This window comes from Papio anubis, chromosome 15 (assembly GCF_008728515.1).
Source record: "Papio anubis isolate 15944 chromosome 15, Panubis1.0, whole genome shotgun sequence".
NCBI lineage: Eukaryota > Metazoa > Chordata > Mammalia > Primates > Cercopithecidae > Papio > Papio anubis.
In genome coordinates, this window is record NC_044990.1 from 28,203,971 (window position 1) to 28,225,939 (window position 21,969).

General features: G+C 42.8%; 2 long non-coding RNA genes across 5 annotated transcripts in view; one reads left to right on the forward strand and one right to left on the reverse strand.

Moving 5' to 3' along the window:
- LOC103879242 overlaps nt 1-21,969 on the forward strand; it is a 45,730-nt gene that overhangs the window by 7,986 nt on the left and 15,775 nt on the right. The window contains exon 2 of the long non-coding RNA XR_002518366.2: nt 20,421-20,634. This is a non-coding gene — a long non-coding RNA (uncharacterized LOC103879242). The remainder of the gene's footprint in view (nt 1-20,420; nt 20,635-21,969) is intronic.
- Nucleotides 1-21,969, reverse strand: part of LOC103879243 — a 52,870-nt gene that overhangs the window by 3,097 nt on the left and 27,804 nt on the right. For 2 of the 4 annotated variants that reach the window (XR_002518363.2, XR_002518364.2), the window contains exons 2-5: nt 11,128-11,220; nt 10,788-10,833; nt 10,194-10,341; nt 7,023-9,325 (exon numbers count right to left, since the gene is read on the reverse strand). This is a non-coding gene — a long non-coding RNA (uncharacterized LOC103879243). Of the gene's footprint in view, nt 1-7,022; nt 9,326-10,193; nt 10,342-10,787; nt 10,834-11,127; nt 11,221-21,969 lie in introns of those variants that run through there. The other 2 variants (XR_002518365.2, XR_001896850.3) reach the window with 2 other exon arrangements.

Sequence of the window (21,969 nt, forward strand, 5' to 3'; positions counted from 1 at the left end):
AGGATCAATGCCATTGCACTCCAGCCTAGGTGACAGAGGGAGACTCTGTCTCAAAATACATACATACATACATACATAAAAATAAAACATAATCGGGGGATGGCAGGGAGTGGGGGAGAGCATTAGGGAAAAGAGTTAATGGATGCGGGGCTTAATACCTAGGCGATAGGTTGATAGGAACAGCAAGCCACCATGGCACATGTTTACCTATGTAACAAACCTGCACATCCTACACATGAACCCCGGAACTGAAAAAAATAAAATAATGATTTTTTAAAATCACCAACATGTAGAGATGTAAATAAGGGGAAAAAAATGATCAATGACAGTTACTGAGTGTGCACTATTAAGCCTTTTCTGGGATTACTTCTTTTAATTCTCACAACAGTATTATCAGGTAGAAAACTATTTTTGCCCCTATTTTATACAGGAAGAAACTGAGGGCAAAAAATGCTAAGTAACTCTTGCACAGTCAGGAGGAGAGAGGGTCCATGCAACTTGATTGCAGGGCCCACGTTTGTAATTTGGTTTTCTGCAGGCAGGCACACAGAGAGATGAGGGAGAGCCATGTGCCCTGTCTGGGTCACAACACCTAGTGATACCTTCTTGATCCAGCATAAACAAAAGGGTTTCCACAGGACAATGATGTTATATTTGTTGTAAAACAAACAAACAAAAAAAGGTCTAGGTAAACTGGTTACCAAAAGAGGAAGAATTAAACAAGTGTGAAAAGCTAGTCTCTACTGAAAAGAGATTTTTATCGTCAAGTCAGCAGGTCTAGGAGAGGACTCAGACAAACCACTAAATCCAGAAGTCAGACAAAAAAGGGCTTGTCATCTAGAGTTGTATTAAGTAGATACCTTTTTATTCTTTGCATATTGCTGTTTGGAGGAGACATACTCTGCTTACTAATTATGGAGCATTAAAGACTCCAGTCTGTAAATACTCAGCTCTAAAGTCATTCCTGGAAAACAAGGTAACGCGAGGCAGGAGACACCTGAAAGTAACCATCCAAAAGACTGGTTCATTAGTTTGATTGTAAACATTCTCTTCTGTCCCTATTATTTGAGGAATTTATGATTCCCCAGGTTGGAAAATGCCTAAAGAACTGAAACATGCAGTAACAATGTGTTGTTGTTTTTTTTTTTTTTTGAGATGGAATTTCCTTTTTTTGCCCAGGCTGGAGTGCAATGGTATGATCTCAGCTCACTGCAACCTCCACCTCCTGGGTTCAAGTGATTCTCCTGCCTCAGCCTCCCAAGTAGCTGGAATTACAGGCATGCACCACCAGGCCCAGCTAATTTTGTATTTTTAGTAGAGACAAGGTTTCACCATGTTGGCCAGGATGGTCTCAAACTCTTTACCTCAGGTGATCTGCCTGCCTTGGCCTCCCAAAGTGCTGGAATTATAGGCATGAGCCACCACACCCAGCCTTTTTTTTTTTTTTTTTGAGACAAGGTCTTGTTCTGTTGCTCAGGTGGGAGTGCAGTGGTGCCATCTCAGCTCACTGCAACCTCCGCCTCCCAGGTTCAAGCAATTCTCATGCCTCAGCATCCTGAGTAGCTGGGATTACAGGTGTGCACCACCATGCCTGGCTAATTTTTGTATTTTTAGTGGAGATGGAGTTTTGCCATGTTGGCCAGGCTGGTCTCAAACTCTTAGCTTCTGGTGATCTGCCCACCTCGGTCTCCCAAAGTGAACAACAGAGTTCTGGGCACACTGTTTCCCCCTATTTCAAATTGCTATGTCCCTTATAATCAACATTGCCAATACATTAATAATCCTTAAGTGAAATGGCCAATAGACATTTTCTAGAAGAAATTTTTCTTACCTAACTTGTATGAGTCTTATAACTTTTAGGTCTATTTCCCTTTAAATACTGCAGTTTAAGTAACTTTGCTTTGGCCAGGCGCGGTGGCTCAGGCCTGTAATCCCAGCACTTTAAGAAGCTGAAGTGGGTGGATCACGAGGTCAGGAGTTCAAGACCAGCCTGGCCAAGATGGTGAAACCTCATCTCTACTAAAAATACAAAAATTGGCCAGGCATGGTGGCGGGTGCCTGTAATCCCAGCTACTGAGGAGGCTGAGGCAGAGAATTGCTTAAACCTGGGAGGCAGAGGTTTCAGTGAGCCAAGATTATGCCACTGCACTCCAACCTGGGCAACAGAGTGAGGCTCTGTCTCAAAAAGAAGAAAAGAAAAGAAAAGTAACTTTGCTTTGGATAAAATGTGTTTTTTCCTCCAACTACACTTCCACATTTTCTGTCTTTGATACCCAGATGTCCTATACATGAGATCACAGTAGCTTAAGCATTTATAGACAAGGCAGTGTGATGTCCTATAGCTATGCTGTCCAATACAGCTGCCACTAGCTACATGTGGCTATTTAACTTTAAATTTAAATTAATGAAAATTAAATGTAACTAAAAATTAAATTTCTAGTGCCGGCACTGTGGCTCATGCCTATAATCCCAGCACTTTGGGAGGCCTCGGCGGGGAATTTCTTAAAACTGGGAATTTGAGACCAGCCTGGGCAATATAATGAGACCCTGTCCCTACAAAAGTTCTTTTAAAAATTTCTTTTAAATTTTTACATTTAAGCCACTCCTAGCTACTCAGAAGGCTGAGGTGGGAGGATTGCTCGAGCCCAGGAGTTCAAGGCTGCAGTGAGCTATGATTGCGCCACTGCACTGCACCCTGGGCAACAGAGAGCAAGACTTGTCTCAAAAAAAAAAAAAAAAAAATTGAGTTTCTCGTCACACTAGTTTCATTTTATGTGTGCAATAGCCACCATATTGTGGGGACTGTATTGGTAACAGAGATATAGAACATTATCACAGGAAGTTCTATGCCTACCCCCAGAAAGAACACAACACATGTTTAGCAACAGACAGACCTTCATCTTTTCAGTTCCCACCTTAATCTTTTACTAGACTGTGACCATGGGAAGTTTCTTAAACTTTCAAAGTTTCAGATATTTAAACTATGAAATAGAAATATGGCTGGGTGCGGTGGCTCATGCCTGTAATTCCAGCACTTTGGGAGGCCAAGGTGGGTGGATCACCTGAGGTCAGCAGTTCAAGACAAGCCTGGCCAATATGGTGAGACCTCATCTCTACTAAAAATACAAAAAATTAGCCATGCGTGGTGGCAGGCGCCTGTGATCCCAGCTACTCAGGATGCTGAGGCAGGAGAATTGCTTGAACACAGGCAACAGTTGCAGTAAGCCAAGATCACGCCCCTGCACTCCAGCCTGGGTGACAGAATGAGACTCTGTCTCAAAAAAAAAAAAAAAAGAAAGAAAAGAAAAGAAAAAAGAAATACAAATATACCTACACCTGTGTGGTGGTGGTCAATAACATCCAACACACTTTATTGTTTTATAAAACTATTATTATTAGTGCTTAGGGATCAAACATTCCCTTTTTGATCCAAAGTAAAAAAGCTTTTGAGGCCAGGTGTGGTGGCTCATGCCCGTAATCCCAGCACTTTGGGAGGCCGAGGCAGGCGGATCACCTGAGGTCTCGAGTTCCAGGCCAGCCTGGCCAACATGATGAAATCCCATCTCTACTAAAAATACAAAAATTAGCTGGGCGTGGTGGTACACCCCTGTAGTCCCAGCTATTTGGGAGGCTGAGGCATGAGAATCGCTTGAACCTGGGAGGCAGAGGTTGCAGGGAGTAGAGATCGTGCCTTTGCACTCCAGCCTGGGTGACAGAGCGAGACTCCGTCTCTCAAAAAAAAAAAAAAAAAAAAAAAAAAGCTTTTATTAGATATCAATATTTTCTTCGTCATACCTTGAGTATTCAATAAACCTTGCAGACTACCAAAAATTTAAATTAAAAATGTCATAGAATACTTACACGTTTTTGTTCCTTTGTTCCTTCTCTAGGAGAGAAACAACTTGAATTGCTCTGGAGAAACTTTAGATTCAGGTAGCTGTTTAAACTCATAAATTGTCCCAGAAGATTTCTAATTCCCAAACCGTCCCTCACATTTAATTCAGGAACATGTTCAGCAAATGCTTGTGTTTGTACATGAAGTCTCTCAGCGATCTAAGTTTGATTTGAAGAGCAATGAGGCAAAATTCCCATCTTCCTACCCCACTTTAGCTTGAAGATAAAACCTACTCAAGTTATACATACCAGTCCTTTCAAAAGCATTTCAACTTATCTAAGCATCTCTCTAGCCCCACCCACTCTTCCCCTTTTCATCTCAATATGGAACTTTGTGTAAAAGCATCCAAAGCTGAAAGACAGAGCTGTGGATAATGTGCCTGCAGAGCTTAATCCCTGTCAATCTCACAGAGGGGCACATTACAGTTAGGAATGTGTGCAACCAGAGCCAGGATAAGTTCAGATTAAACAAACGATTGTTTTATCAACCACAATTACACAATACAACTAAAACAAAAATAACCCTGAGAAGCGATGAGTAACCTGCAACTCGTCATGATATGAAGTTCAAATAATTGCTAATGCCACACTTGGACAGTCAAGTTTTTCAAGTTTCCCCCTGCTCCCCCTGCCCAAAAAAATAGACAAGATTATGCAATGAGAAGATAAAGGAGATAGAAGACAATGCCCCAGGGCTGGGCGCGGTGGCTCACACCTGTAATCCTAGTACTTAGGGATGTGGAGGCAGTTGGATCATGAGGTCAGGAGTTCAAGACCAGCCTGGCCAAGATGGTGAAACCCCGTCTCTACTAAAAATACAAAAAAAAAAAAAAAAATTAGCCGGGCGTGGTGGAGGGTGCCTATAATCCCAGCTAACCAGGAGGCTGAGACAGAGAATTGCTTGAACCCAGGAGGTGGAGGTTGCAGTGAGCTGAGATCGCGCCACTGCTCTCCAGTGTGGGTGGCAGAGTAAGAGTCCATCTCAAAAAAGAAAAGAAAAAGAAAAAAAAGAAATCAATGCTTCATCCTTACTATTCAAAGCTAGATTGCAAAATACACTAATCTAAGAAATCTTCGCTTTGTCTCCTCCCTGTAGCTTTAGTTGAGCTTTATGTAGGGTTTCTTTCATACAAAGAAGCACAAATATCTCTCTTGAAAGACTACAGCTCAGTAACCGATGAGAACATGCAGGGGCAGGTGAAAACACACAGCAGAACAATATAAGAATGTTTTCTGATGCACAATATGAGCAAATACAGTTCTAGTCCCTGTCTTTCTGCTAAGCAAAAAATCTGAACCAAGCCAACCCCTGCCATCTAAAATGGTCATTTTTGAAAAATGTCTTTATTAGTAATCATTTGTTTTCTGTAGAAATGGGAATAATAATAGCTAGCATTCATTGAGCATTTAATATGTTTAAAGCCTATTCTAGGTGATTCACATGTATTAACAACAACCCTATGCGGTAGGTAGAGAATATCATCTTTCATTTTACAGATGAATACACCAAGGCATAGAGAGGTTAAATAATTTGCTCAGGGTCACCCAGCTAATAAGTATTAGAGCCAGAATCTGAGCTTGGGCAATCCGGCTCCATTTTACACTCTTGTCTCTGTTGGCAGTTGAAACAAAGATGCACTTACATGGACACTGATTCCTTGCTACACAAAAACCTGCGACCAAACATCAAAACTAACATCTTACAGTTTATGGTTACTTGTAGAAACCAAATTAAATGAAGAACCCAAACATTTGAATGGAACCTATTACCGTCATCAAAACCCACTTATCCTTGGTTTTCATAATTCCCGGTGGGGAACATATCTCCGTAATTTTGTCTGTCAGTAATTTTGAAAAGTCAAGAGGTGAGTCCTAGTGACATTACTTTAGCTCCAAATCATAGCACACCTGAAGTTGGAACCATCCATGAATTTTTCTTCTTTTTAGTTACGTGGCTAAATAAATTCCCTTTTTAAAATGACCGTTTGAGTTTCAACTGAAAGACTCATAACAGATACACTCCCTTCTCCAGCCGCTGCCATCCCCACCCCCACAGTGAGTGTCTCACGGGGGGGACCATGACCTCAGCCTGTCTATTTATTCAGAGTGAACCTCAGGGCTTTTGTAGGCATGGCCAGAAAAGAAGCTCTCTTTCTATTGGACTTGAACCTGGAAAGATATGAGCCTGGAAATACTGCATCATCTAAGGCTGCTGGAGTCTGCTGCACAGAGCTGGGGTAATAGCCCATCCAGGGTGAAGGTGGAGTTAAGAGAAGCAGGGACATTGAACCCTGTGGGCATCATTTGAGTCCTGAACCTTTTCAGTGTCTGAAGCCACTCAGCCTCCAGCTATCTATTCCTGCCTTACAAAGACCCTAAATGTAGTGACTTAAACCAACAAAAATTTATGATGTCTCTCGGCTTGGCAATCTGGGTGACTGTCTGGATTTACTAGTCAGCTTTACCACAGTAACAAATGACTTCCTAAATCCCAAGGGCTTGTAACAACCCATGTTCCTCACTCTGCTGTTACACGTCTGCCATCACATCAGTGAATGCTCTGCTTCTGCTCCATGTGTTTTCACATTCGGGGACCAAGGCTGCAGCAGGAGCCCCCAGTCAAGCGAGACCTGTCATCTCCGTGGCAGAATGAAAAGAGCAAAATACCCAATGGCCCTTTAAAGCCTCAGTTCAAATATGGTGTATGTTATGTCCTTTGATACCCCATTGACCAAAGCAAATCCCTGGCTTTGAGGACTCCCTGTAGCTGTCTAGGTATGTTAGGTTAGCACCCAAGGCCCTTTGTGAGAGGTTAAGATAAGGAGATATGCATGTACAGAGAAAAAGAGAGACCGAGACAAAGAAGGAGAATTTATATGTATTTCTACATGTGTGGTATGTGTATGACATTCTTTTTTTTTTTTTTTTTTTTTTTTTTGAGATAGAGTTTCGTTCTTGTTGCCCAGGCTGGAGTGCAATGGTGCAATCTCGGCTCGCTGCAACTTCTGCCTCTCAGGTTCAAGGGATTCTCCTGCCTCAGCCTCCCAAGTAACTGAGATTACAGGCGCCCACCACCACGCCTAGATAATTTTCTGTATTTTTAGTAGAGACGGGGTTTCACTGTGTTGGCCAGGCTGGTCTGGAACTCCTGACCTCAGGTGATCCACCCGCCTCAGCCTCCCAAAGTGCTGGGATAGCAGGCATGAGCCACTGCACCCGGCTGGTGTGTAACATGCTTAAGGCAACTTCATTTCTGTGTGGAAGGTTGAAGGTCAGTCCCAACCTGAGATATAGAACCAGTTCTTTCCTAGTCAGGGAGAATTCAGGAAGCCATGTTCCAAAACAATAAGTAAGACTTGTGTTGAGCCTGCTCTGATTTCAGACCTTCGTTCCGCTAATTGGGATCCAGTCTTTGGTCCCATCTGTAGAGTTACAGCAGCTCTGCTACTGCTCATCCACTGGGGCTGCTGCCGATTGCTGCTCAGTCCCTTGCTGTCTTCATACAGCCTTGGTCACAGGCTTCTTCTCAAGGACAACTACAGGGTCTGCTCCAGGTACATCCCCACCCACGAGCATCTAGTTTCTACCTCCTCTCTGCCTACCAGTCAGGGGCTAAGATAATACGGATAATATGTAATAATAGCATCTGTCATTTATTTCATATAGTGATAATAGCATCTATCATTTATTGCATATAATCTCAAATTCTTATGTATCCCAGAAGTGTAGCTGTTTCCAGCTGGGCCTCTGTTTTCATCAGGCATCACTCTTGATATAGATCTCAACCCTTCTTCAAGTGCCCCAGAACAATCCATGAACACCAGAAGCATTCACGAACCATGTGGAATTGACTGAGGCTTCCCCAAAAGAGTGGAATAGAGATTTATAGTGCACACCCAATAGAAGCGGCTTTTCTCTAATTTCCTTTTCTGCTGTGCTACTGTCAAGCCTCCTCCTTCTCCCCACACCTGGAAGCTTAGCCTTCTCAGTTGTATGCTGAATGCATACTGAAGTAACAAATAATGGAATATGTAACTACATAAAGCTTAAATAATAAGGTTTATTATCTCCGTGGGTATCATTTTCAGGCTTAGTGAATTCAGGGACCCAACAATATCATCAAACACTCAACCCATGTGCTTTCTGCTTTCCTCTGTGCTATCCCCAGCATGTTGGTTTGCATCCTCAGAGTTTCCCTCATGGTCACAAGAAGGCTGCCATAGCTCCAGGAATTATGTTCACACATAGCTACATCTAAAGATAGGAAGAGGACCATTATTCCTCCTCCCCACATCATAAAGGAAAAACTTTCACAGAAACATCTCAGAAGACTTACCTTTAAACTCCTCCACTGGGGTTGGGTTACATGCTCATGCCCTAATAATAAAAGTTATTCAGCTGAGATAGGAGAACCGCTTGAACCCAGGAGGCAGAAGTTGTAGTGAGCCAAGATTGCACCATTGCACTCCAGCCTGGGCGGCAGAGCATGACTCCATCTCCAAAAAAAAAAAAAACAAAAACAAAACAAACAAAAAAAAAGTTATTCAGGTTGAGTATCCCAAAATACTCAAAAACTTCTTGGGACCAGAAGTGTTTCAGAGTTCAGATTTTTTTTCCTCCTGATTTTGAAATATTTGCATTATACTTACCAGTTGAGCATCCCTAATCCAAAAACCCAAAACCTGAATGTTCTGATGAGCATTTCCTTTGAGCACCATGTTGACACTCAAAAAATGTTGGATTTTGAGGCATTTCGGATTTCAGATTTTGAAATTAGGGATGTTCAAACTTTATTGGCATTTTTAGCCTCTGGAGTTGGAAAGTGGATTCTGAGAGCAAGGATGAAAGGTGAGGAGAGAATGACTGTTGGGAAGAAAACCACCAGACTTAGCCACCCTGAGTAGCTTGGTGTCCTACTCACCTGTGTGCTCTGCAAAGTGTAATGCCCAACTATGACTAGGCGATGCTCTGGAAGCCTGGGTAAGAGCCATCCAACATTACTCAGGAAGGCCCTTTAGAGTCCTACTCCTGCCTCAATCCTAGCAAGGTTATCAAAGCCAGGGGAATCAAAACTCCGTCCTTACAGGAGTTTTACTCATCTTTCTACCTTTACTGCTTCTCCACATGCACAGCAATTCTGCAGGCTGAGAATTATCTCATGTTTGCAGATATGGAAGCCGAGTAGTAGAGAATTTAAGTGACTCACTCAGAGTCAGATAACTACTAAAGCGTAGATCAATATTTGAACCCAAGGCTGTCTGGTTCCAATGTCCTTGCCGTCAATGAAAGCAGAACAAAGACCCAAAAGAAAAAGCAAAGAAGACAGACTAGGCTTACATTTTAGCCGAAGAGTAAATATCTTCTTGGTCCTTCAGTTACTTAAAACCATTACAAGGTTCTACGGAGGAATGTAATTTCTGTCCTTGGTTATCTGGAAAAGATAAAACAGAGCAGTGCTTTCAGTACTTGGCCGAGGACATGGGGGCATTTTAAAGTGTTGGAATGATTGAACACAAGCCATGCTGCTGAGTTCTGGACACCCAACCCTTTAAATGGGGCCTGGGGAAACATTTACTGAGGACCTGACCCCTGCCCCAAGAAAGGGGGTCCCAGGCCAAAAAGCTGAGTAAACAGATATTTTTGCCACAGTGTGGTAAGTGCTATTATGGAACTATGAACACGGCTGTGAGAGTGTGGGTGGAGGAGGGGGAGGGGAGGGTGGGCAGTAGAAAAACCCCTGACTGAGGTCATCCCTATGTTCTAGGACAGTACAGTCACTCGTTGCAAAACAGGGACCTGAGTCATGAGGAAAGAGCTAAAGTGAATTCAGGAGACACCATTAAACAAGGCAGGGATGGGAGATGTCTTGGAAAGATTTCCTTCCAATATGGATCACAGGAAAACATTGTAGCAACTCTGAATGTAAATTTCAGAGGTTTGTTTGTTTTTAAGCCTGCTTTATGGAGCATTTCACATGGCTTTATGAGGATTAGTTCTTACTTCATGTAATATAGTAAGTAATTTGCATACACTATCTCATTTAAAGCTTAAAATAATCCTGTGAAGTTGATAGTTCTATTTTCCCACTCAAAAGTTTTTTTTAAATTTTTGGCGGGGAGTGGTAACTCATGCCTATAATTCCAGCACTATAGGAGGCCGTCAAGGAAAGATCGCTTGAGTTCAGGAGTTTGAACCAACTTGGGCACCATAGTGAGACCCCATCTCTATAAAAAATAATAATAAACCAAAAAATTAAAATTTTTTCAAAAATTTTAATCGCTTCCCCCCACACAGTGTACCTATTTTAGGTATAGCAATTGATCAGAAAGGCGAGACAACTTGTCCAGGGTCTCTCAGTTCTTCACTGGCAGAGTTGGAATCAGACCTTCCATGTCATGAGGCCAAGGTGCCTTCTGGAAAATTCACTCCCAGCAAACACATGATTTCCTGGGAGAGATGGTTATAGCTTAGTATACTGGATCCAGATAGAGAATAGGTGTCCTGTGCTCACAGCGGAAAAGCAACAAAAATGGTAATGAAGGTTGAATGATCATCAGTAGAAAGAACCTTTTTTAAAAAAAGGGATAATGAACAATGCTCTATCCTCATATATTTCTGTAACAAAGCATTAAGGAATTCAGTTTTAAGGAGAAAAGTTTGTCACCCTGTATTTTCTATAGCTTAGTCAAATTGACAGATGTGCTACAAAATAGAAGCAGTTAAACAACATCCAATCCACATTCTTGCCACTCAAAGAGTTCCTCATCCCCTGGTTGCTTGCTAGAAATGCAGATTATTGGGCCCCTTCCAGACCTACTGAAACATTTGAACAGGAACCCCAGTTGATTTGCATGCACATTAAATCTGAGGGGCTTGCTGCTCTACATAGTTACCTTTCTCTGCCATTGTTTCTTCCGTTGGGGATAACGACTTACGGGTCTGAAAATCAAACACATAAGCAGGTCATGTTGTGAGCTGCAAAAGACAAATTTGACAGCAAAACAACATTTACTATCTTTTTAACTGAGTTTAACTTTAACTTAATCTAGTAACTTCTTTTGAATAGATTTTTAGGAGGATTTGTGGTCCTACAAGAGGAGAGGGAAGATAATGGGGAAAAAGAAGTCAGCAGGAAGGAAAAGGAGGGTATTTTCCCCAATGGCACAGACCAATCATATAACACCCTTAATGTGTTATCAAATTTCTACAGGGGTCAGATGTGAAGCCCATTACCTGACATGCCTGCTGGGTGGTCTGGACTTTGAACAATGGCTCCTCCCATCTGGAACCCTCTGCTATTTTGCAAATGGCTTTTCAATGGCTCTGCTGAAAGCAAGGAAACAACAGCTGGTGAATAATCTCATTTTATATTAATAGAGCAGCACTGACCTATCCAGGTCCCTTAATACTTCACGAAACAGAACATCCTTTCTTTCCCAGGGCAAGGAAGGGAAGTCTCAGCCATACCACATTATAGCACCAGTAGGGGCCCTGCAGAAGAATGAGCAGAAAGAGTTTTTCTTGCAAACCCACCTCACTGGACTTTTTCAGATGAGGATTAAGTTAGGCTAAAGGAGGATGGAAGAGAATATCTGCATTAAATCCCTGGACTTTACCTATGCAAAGAAATAACCAGAATGTGTACTGTGCCTGTGCCAGTAGCATTTTTAACGCTGTAGAGAATTGCAAAGGATTAAGGTATAATCTGTGATTTCAAGGAACTTCATTTTGCTGGAGGATTTCTTTAACACAAATGACTAGAAGCAGGGATGTAAAATATAAACTGAAAGATATACACCTTAGCCAATTATACCATCACTGACACATACAGAAAAGGAAGATTAAAATGTTTTGATTAAGCAACGTTTCTAGAGATTCTGTCAAAACTTAAACAAACAAACAAAAATATCCTGGAGAAAAGTAATGCTTTCTTTAACATTTACAAACGTTCCATTGAGTATTCCTGCTCCAATTTTCTCAGTGTGGAATAGATGGAAAGTTGCTAGAAGGGAGTGGTTACATGCCGCCTGAGTAAGTAAGCTGGGCCAGGCATAGAGACTAGCTGATGAGAAGTAGGGAGAATGGCAGAAACTTCCTAAAACAGTAGTTCCTAACCTTTGCCTTTTGTTTGGGTCAAGGACTCTGTGATGGTTAATTTTACGTCTCAATTTGGCTAAGTGACAGTGCCCAGACGTATATGGTCAAACATTATTCTGGACATTTCTGTGAGGGTGTTTTTGGGCGAGACTAACATTTTAATCAGTGGCCTCTGAGTACAGCAGACGGCCCTCCCTAATATGAGTGGGTCTCATTGAATCCACTGAGGGCCTGAAAAGAACAAAAGACTGACTCCCCTTGAGCAAGAGGGGATTCTCTGGCCTGACAGCCTTCAGACCTTAAGCCTTGGCTCCTCCTGGTCTCCAGCCTGCCAGCTCACCCTGCAGGTTTGGACTTGCCAACCTCCACAGTCGTGAGCCAATTCTTTAAAATAAATATCTTTATAGACACATTCTATTGGTTCTGTTTCTCTGGACAACACTGACTAACACAGACCCTTTTGTGAGTTTTTAGAAGGAATATTTATTGAATGTCTTCTATGTGCCTAATTAGGGACCCTCTTCCTAGAAAATTGCACATGAACACAAAATTTTACATATGGTCTCCAGGGAATCACCAAATGCTTGAAGCAAATCCATGGACTCCCTCCCTTCATTTAAAAACCCCTGGGCCTCCAGCCCTTTACATGAAGGAGACATAGCTGAATATTTCCCCATCCAAATATTCCTGCTCTGAAAGCAGTTACCACCCGGTCGGTGAAGTAAGGAGTCTACCTGCCCAGAGTTACAGAAGGACCAGGAAGGCGTCCGGCCATATAGCTCCCTCTCCCTCACCTCTCTGGGAGGCCAAGATTTCTATGTTAGCATCAGCACTCTGAGGTGGACATACGTTCACTTAACTAGATAGAATAAGACATTGTTACTACCCATGGTGTGGCTGAGACTAGCTGGTTGTTCTTAAGCTTAAACATCAGTACTGCCTTCGTTGACGTTCTCCTTATCTCCTCGTCCTTGCTGAGGGACTGTGAGTGAAGGTGATGTGTGTCACCTCCAGTCAGAGGCCATGCAGATGGGGATGCCTTTCATGCCCTTTCCCCACTTTCAGCAGACTCACTGAAGGACTTCTCTGAGGTATTGACAGAGGCCTCAGATGGCCAAGGGGCCAGATCCTCTTTCTCCTGCACTCCACACTGGATTGTGACACAAGCAAAAGATCATCCTTCCTTTGTGTTACTTATGTTAAACGACTGAGATCTGGACCTTGTTTGTCAGCTTATCCTGACTAATGCATTTTACCATTATGAGAAAGATATTAGTAAAAATATTAGACAAATACCAACTTAAAAATTCTAATATGATCTAGGCTGGGCAAAGTGGCTCACGCCTGTAATCCCAGCACTTTGGGAGGCTGAGGCAGGCAGATCACGAGGTCAGGAGTTCGAGGCCGTGCTGAAACCCCATCTCTACTGAAAATACAAAAAATTAACCGGGCATGGTAACACGCACCTGTACTCCCAGCTACTCGGGAGGCTAAGGCAGGAGAATTGCTTAAACCCAGGAGGCGGAGGTTGCAGTGAGCCAAGATCGCGCCACTGCACTCCAGCCTGGGTGACAGAGCAAGACTCCATCTCAAAAAAAAAAAAAAATTCTAATATGATCTAAGCCATTATTATCCATTGACCTTAGCAGAGACTAAAGCCTGGGTCCTGAGGAAGTAGCTGTGTCTAGGACTAAGAAGTCCAAACTTAGAGACCGCAGAAGACTAGGCTTCTGCTGGAGGCAGTCATGCTGCACAAGTCCAGGAGGCTCCATTCACACAGATTCTATAGTTCCCTGGAGTTGTACAGTGCACTGCCTGCACAACCGTACAAAGTAGCCCTGCTCCTGGGAGTGGCAAAGCAGCACAAAAGAGGCAGGAAGAATTGAGAGAGAGAGGAAGGGTGACATGGGAGCCCGCTATGCCTCTCTCATGACCTCATCACCCAGTCAAGTGCTTGCCCTGCTCATTGCTGAGATACCTGAAAAGTCCACCCACACCTCAGCCAATCAGATTCTAGGACAAGCCTTGGTTTGAGGGCCCTTTTGTTTTTGAAAAGAAGCATATCTCCCCTGAACTAGTTCCTGATGGTCTGCCTTAAATTATTGGCTACTAAAGGAAAAATAGTACTAAAGGGTGACCTGTCTGTTGGCCCTGCAGTTAGAAAATAGGGATTATTATTCCCATTTGTCATAGAAATCCTTTCCTTCTTTCTTTCTCTTTCTTTCTTTCTTTTTTTTTCTTTCTCTTTCTTTCTTCCTTCCTTCCTTCTTTCTCTCTCTTTCCCTCCCTCCCTCCCTTCCTCCCTTCCTCCTTTTCTCCTTTCCTCCCTTCCTCCCTCTCTTTCTCTCTTTCTCTCTCTCTCTCTCTCTCCTTCCTTCCTTCCTTCCTTCCTTCCTTCCTTCCTTCCTTCCTTCCTTCCTTCCTTCCTTCCTTCCTTCCTTCCTTCTTTCTTTCTTGATGGAGTCTTGCTCTGTCACCCAGGCTGGAGTGCAGTGGTGCAGTCTTGGCTCACTGCAACCTCCACCTCCTGGGTTCAAGCAATTCTCTTGCCTCAGCCTCCCAAATAGCTGGGATTACAGGCGCCTGCCACCGCACCCGGCTAATTTTTTTTTTTTTTTTTTTTTGTATTTTTGGTAGAGATGGGGTTACATCATGTTGCCCAGGCTAATCTCAAACTCCTGAGCTCAAGTGATCCGCCCGCCTCAGCCTCCCAAAGTTCTGGGATTACAGGCGTGAGCCACCACGCCTGGCCACCCTCATACCCACTTTTAAAAAACTTTATATTATAGAACATTTCAAAGATATACAAAATAGTGAAAATAATGTAATGGGCCATCATTAGACTTCAACAATTATCAACGTGAGGAAATTCAATTTCATCTATTTCTCTCTAACCCTTGTTCCCTCCCTTGTTTTCTACCACTTCTCTGGATTATTTTGAGATACATCCCAGACTTCGTATCATTTTATTCATACATATTTTAGTATGTAGCTCCAAAAAAAAATTGTTTTTTTTTTAAACATAACCATGACGTCCTTATCACACCTAAGAAACTTCCTTAATATTGGCAAATATTCAGAGTTCAATTGTCTCCAATTTTCTAATTTTTTTCCATAATTTGTTTAAATTAGTATCCAAGCATGATCCACACCTGCAGTTGGCTAATATGTCTATTGGCTCTCTTTTCATTTACAAGCTACCCTGCCTTCTTTTCTTTTTTTTTTTTCTTCTAATTTATTTGTTGGAGAAACTGGACCATTTGTCCTGTTGAGTTTCCCACATTCTGAATTTTGCTGATTGCATCCCTGTGGTGTCATTCAACCTGTTTCCCTAAGCCCTGTATTTCCTGAAAAGTGTCTGTTAGATCTATAGCCTTGATCAATTCCGGCTTGATATTTCGACAAAGTTATTTCATAGGTGGTGGTGTGAGTTTTTGCATCTCATTAGGGGCACATGTCTGCTTCTCTCCCATTTTTGTAATGTTAAGATTAATTAGTGGGTTCGGGTATTGCCATCTTAGTCCATCCATTAGAGAGTTCCCCATCAGCATTTCCCCTAATAGTTTTAACAGCCATTGATGACCAGTGCTTGGATACATTATTTCTATGATTGCAAAATTATGGTATTCTAATTCTATCATTCTTCCTTCATCTATTAGCTGAAATGCTTCTCAAAGAAGACCTCTCCCTCAACAACAATTTAGTTACCCTGAAATACAGTTCATATACAAAAGACAAATGCTCGATTCTTTCCCTTTTTAAACCAGTTTTCAGAGTAATGAGTTGGTTTCCTAGCAACCTGTAAAGGTGACCTATGAGGATTTTTTTTTTCTGGTATAATTATAAACTCATGGATTTTAACGTATTTGATGTATTTCAATCCAGTACAGATGCTTGAATTATTCCATCTTTGAACAGTGAGTTTCTTTCTATTGGTTCCTAACCTAAGCATTTAGGACACAACTGAGTCATCTCTGAAATCTTCCTTACTTTCTAGTATGTCAAAATGTCTACTTATTTTCTTTTCTTTTTCTTTTTCTTTTTTTTTTTTTTTTTTTTTTGAGAGAGTCAGTCTCCCTCTGTCATCCAGGCTGCAGTGCAGTGGCTCAATCTCAGCTCACTGCAATGTCCGCCTCCTGGGCAGAAGTGATCCTCCCGCTGCCTCACCCTCCCAAGTAGCTGAGACTATAGGCACTTACCACTATGTCCAGCTAATTTTTGCAGTTTTTTTTTTTTTTTTTTTAAATAGAGTCTCGCTCTGTCGCCCAGGCTGGAGTTCAGTGGTGCGTCTTGGCTCACTGCAAGCTCTGCCTCCCAGGTTCACGCCATTCTCCTGCCTCAGCCTCCCGAGTAGCTGGGACTACAGGCACCCGCCACCACACCCGGCTAATTTTTTTGTATTTTTAGTAGAGACGGGATTTCACCATGTTAGCCAGGATGGTCTCGTTCTCCTGACCTCGTGATCCACCCACCTCAGCCTCCCAATGCAGTTCTTTTTTTGTAGGGACTGGGTTTTGCCAAATTTCCCAGGCCGGTCTCAAACTCTAGGGCTCAAGCAATCCACCTACCTCAGCCTCCCAAAGTGTTTTGATTATGGGCGTGAGCCACCAAGCAAGGCCCCAAATGTCCATATCTTGCCTCAACTCTGGAATCAGTGATTATCCAAGGACGCCCTGGTTCCCTTTAGTGACAAATTGGATTTAGAAACCACAGTCACAGAGCTGGTCACCTCCCTACCTAGGAACCCTCTCCCTCACATCCCTCACATTTCATTTGATCCTACTTTTTCCCCCAACACTTCACTGTCCCAGACTTCCCACAAGGGAACAAAAGATTGATAGCTAAAGGAAACTCATAATATAGTCATGTGTCACCTAATGACAGAGATGTGTTCTGAGATATGCATCATTAGGAGATTTCATCATTATGTGAACACTGTCATGTTCTCACACAAACCTAGCTGTGCAGCCTGCTACATGCCTAGGCTAACGCTATAGCCTATCCCTCCTAGGTCACAAACCTGTACAGCATATTACTGTACTGAATAATGTAGGCAATTGTAACACAATCATAAGTATACATGTATCTAAACATATCTAAATACAGAAAAGGTGGCTGGGCACAGTGGCTCATGCCTGTAATCCCAGCACTTTGGGAGGCCGAGGCAGGTGAATCACGAGGTCAGGAGAACGAGACCATACTGGCTAACATGGTGAAACCCCGTCTCTACTAAAAATACAAAAATTAGCCAGGTGTGGTGGCGTGCACCTGTAGTCCCAGCTACTTGGGAGGCTGAGGCAGGAGAATCACTTGAACCCAGGAGGCAGAGGTTGCAGTGAGCTGAGATTGCACCACTGCACTCCAGCCTGGGCAACAAGAGCAAAATTCCAAAAAAATTTAAAAATTAAAAATTAAAAACGAAAGAAAGAAAAGGTACAGTAAAAATTCAGTATTATAATTTCATGGCTGGGCATGGTGGCTCATGCCTGTAATTCCAGCACTTTGGGAGGCCGAGGCGGGTGGATCATGAGGTCAGGAGATCGAGACCATCCTGGCTAACACCGTGAAATCCTGTCTCTACTAAAAATACAGAAAATTAGCCAGGCATGGTGGTGGGCGCCTGTAGTTCCAGCTGCTCAGGAGGCTGAGGCAGGGGAATGGCATGCACCCGGGAGGCGGAGCTTGCAGTGAGCCAAGATCGCACCAGTGCACTCCAGCCTGGGCAACAGAGCGAGACTCCATCTCAAAATAATAATAATAATAATAATAATAATAGTTTCATGAGACCACTCTCTTATATGCGGTGCATCATTGACTGAAATGTCTTTATGTGGTGCATGACTATAACTGAAAACAGTTATCACCTTGATACAGGTGAAGATTGAGACAAATCCCTTCTTTAGTGGAACGTGTCTAATTCCCTCACATGAATAGCCTACACTCTTTCCTTTGGTTATAAGGGCCCCAAAACTATCGGGTTCCCAAAACCAAGGAGGTAGGGGGTTGGGGGACACTTACCTTTGTCTAATGAAGTTTTATGTATAATACAAGAAGAGCACATCCTTTCTCTACAGGTGTCTTTTGCACTCTGGTAATCAAACAGTTGTTTGATTGTATGGTTTCTTATCAAGCATTTTGACCCCTCAAGTTTTATTTTTTATAATATCAAGGGATATTTCTAAATTGTGGTTTGATGAGTCCCTGACTTCAAACCCAACTGGTACATCACAAAATAACAATGTTCTGTAGTCACCAAAATCTTTAGATCTACCTGAATGGATGTGGACCCATCTCCTAGATAGATTAGGTAGAAAATAGTATTTATTATGTTATCATTTGTGTAAAAGGGAAAAAGAGCTTGAATATGCACAGAACATGTTTGAATCTATAACAGATTAGTATAGAGCTAGAAGGGAGACTCACATTTCACCATATACCTTTTGGTTGTAGTTTTGGCATTTTAATAATGTGCATGAATCATCTATTCAAAATATTTATTTAAAAAAAAAACTGAAGAAAGCACTTTAGTAGAGAATCAATACTGTCTGATTGATTGATTGATCGATCTTGGCTTTCCAAGGAGTTATTGTAGATGGAAAGTGAAGAAGGGTATGCTTTTATAGGAGTATATTTATCTCTTAGGGGAGGCTTGAAAGCCAGAGGGGATGAGGATAAAGAGAGTTTGAACAGACACCCAGAAACAACTGCACTTGAAAGAACTTGTGAAATGCTTAAGTTCTCTGACACTTAGAGAATTACACCCTAGCTGTGATACCATTAGGAGATGTGAGAGTGTGCTTGTTTAGAAAGCACCAGAAGTTGACTTCAGGTTCCGGAGGCCAGCCAAGGAGTCTCCTCTCTGTCTGGAAGGGTTGTGTCAAATTCATGCACATTCTCAACAATGACTGTATTTTTCTAATGGAGGATGGAGGGGATGATGGGATGGGGAGAAAGGGCAAATATTCAAAGCCAGGCAAAGGTGGGGGCAGAGTCAGGAGGCTTTTGGACTTTGACACCTTATCTCTGTTTTTGCCATCTTGGTGGGGAGTGAGGAACAGAGAAGAACTTGGTTTATTCTCAGGGAAATGTCTGGAGGCTGCCACATGGCTTCAGGTCAGCCTGAATTTAGGATTTAGTTCTAATAAAATTTTATTCTGGGATGCAACCTCCCTCTAGTTGTTAAGACTTCTGGTTGTCCAGTCTAGAATTGTTTAAACCATATCAATGACTTCCAATAAAGAGAGCTTAGAATGGAAGAAAAGAAATAAAGAGAAAAAGGGAAAGATGTTCATTAGTTAAAGCCAAATCACCGATCACTTATGGCAGGCCCTTCACTTTATCTCTCTTTTCATGGACCTTCCCTATCAACAGCACTTCTAGAGAGGTGGCATTTTGGAGTGGGAAAGACCTGGGTTTGAATCCCAGCTCTGCCATATTAGTGGAACAACCTTGGGCAAATTATATAAATGCTCTGAACCAATGTCCTCTTTGGTAATGTGGGACACTGATGGCTACTTTAGTCTTAAGTTAGGATCAAGTGAGAGCATTTATGCAATTCAGCACGCATTTTTGGGGTACCTATCATGTGATAGTGAGATAGAAAACCAGCAGAACTTGTTTTCTGGTTATAATCCCGCTGACCAAAACAGAACCTACTCCAGACGAGATAAAGTGAAGAGCCTGGCCAAAACCAGCAGATGGTGACAAAAGCAATCCCTAGCTGCCCTCATTGCTCAGCATAAGACACTCCCACCAGAGCCGTGACAGTTCACAAATGCCATGCCAATGACCCAGAAGTTACCACCCTTTTCTCTGGCAATGCCCCAGAAGTCACTGCCTATTTCCTAGAAAGCTCTAAATAACCCACCCCTCAATTTGCATTAACCCTTCCCTTAATTTTTCAAATAATTGAAAGTGAGTATAAGTGAGTATAAATACAGTTGCTGAGAGCCCATACCTTGCTGATTCTAGGCACACTGCCTGTGAGTTAGCCCTGCTCCACAAGAAGTAGTACTGTTCAGGAAAAGGTGCTATCTAACACTACTAGCTTGCCCTTGAATTCTTTCCTGGGCAAAGCCAAGAACCCTCCTGGGCTAAGCCCCAGTCTTGGGGCTCACCTGTCCTGCATCATCAGGTGGCCACAAAGGGATGAAGATAATGAGTGGGAGGAAGTGACCACTGTGGCATTGAGACAGCAGAAATGGCAGTCATCAGCGGCAAGATGGCAAGACAGTGGCAATTAGCAAAGAGGCCAAATGATAAGAAATACTTGAGAGCTGGAGAAATGGTGAGACAGCAGGATGGCAAGACGGTGACCGGCAAGATGGTGAGAGGTGGCAATCAGAGAGAGGTGGTGATGTGACAGTCGGTCAGCCCTGTAAGGATCAAAGCTGCAGAGAGCTGGAACACTAACCAAAGGTTCTTTTCAGGACCATCATCTTTCCTGGCAGATGGTGGAGCTGAGTGGATAGACGAGCACCCATAGCGCAGGGATTCAAAGCTCTGACTGGGAGGCTGCAGGATCACATGCCAATTCCCTCGCAGCAACCGAGCCTGCCCAAGCCTGGGAAACCTGGGGAGTAAACCTTCACCTGCACCGTACATCAGAGACCAGTTGGCCCTATTTTTGACTCCTGTGGACAGGTAAGTATCCCTTTTGACTCATCCCCCAAATATCAGGTGAGCCAGGAAAATAAGGCCTTTGGTTTAGACAGTCAATTCAAAGTCCCCCATAGCGTACCTGATTACATCCCTATTGCCCCTTTTCTAGGTCGTTTCTCCTCTAACACAATTTTATTTTTCTGTCAGTCATTTTATTTTATTTTCCACCTTGAAATATATATTTTCTTTGCAGTTTTTGCTTTGGCTCCCTGCTAACTCTGTTTGGGCAATTGTTTAAGGCTGAACACTTGGTTATGAGAGGTACCCTGTTTTATTGACCCTGGGATGCCAGAGTCATGTTGTTCTGTGACCCCAACTTGGTCTTTGGCCGCGCCCTGGATGCTCTGGGATTTTCAGCATTGGGTGTGGGGACTCTCATTGGCCACTACTCAGTTACTCTGGGTTTTCAGCATTTGGTATTGTTGGCCACCCCAGGTACTCTGGGGTTTTTGGCATTGGCATTCCCTCTAGGATTGTGGGGTAGAAGACCACCTAAGGGGACTCTTGGTCTTGCCGTTTCTCATTTTCTACCCTAAAGTTATAATTTCCCATAACAACCTTTCCTTTTGTTGTTGCCACTTTATTTACACTTTTCCCACTATAAGTTGCTTAATAAAAATACTTCTTTTGTCACATTTCATTCACTTTATAAGCCACTTTTGTAACACCTTGCTACCCATACTTACACCTTCTCTGCAGGAAGTGGAAATTGGAAAGGAAAATAGAAAGGGCCCTGTTGCTTTGCCTCTCACTAGACTCAGAAGAACTTCTGTGTCCAGTAGAAATCATTGTTAGACATGGAGACAATGCTAAGGATACCTAAGGACTCATCATTAGGATGCCTTTTAGGCTGTTGGAGCAAATTCAATTCTAGCTTCAAGAAAAAGAAACTCGGCCAGGCGCGGTGATTCACGCCTGTAATCCCAGCACTTTGGGAGGCCGAGGTGGGCGGATCACGAGGTCAGGAGATTGAGACCATCCTGGCAAACACGGTGAAACCCCATCTCTATTAAAAATACAAAAAATTAGCCGGGCATGGTGGCGGGTGCCTGTAGTCCCAGCTACTCAGGAGGCTGAGGCACTTGGGTCCAATACAAATGAGAAGACCAAGAGATTTAGCCTAAACATGGTTCTGTACATTATAATGCTATTTTATAATTAACATTAAAAAGAAGGAATATGGGGCGAGGTCTCTTATGTATAGGCTTTTACGGCCCTTTACTGACTCAGTGTTATTTCAAGGCACCAGGAAGCCACGCCTAAGGGATCCCCTTCTAGCTGCTTCTCTTAGAAGGCCTACTTCCTCCCCAGAGTCTC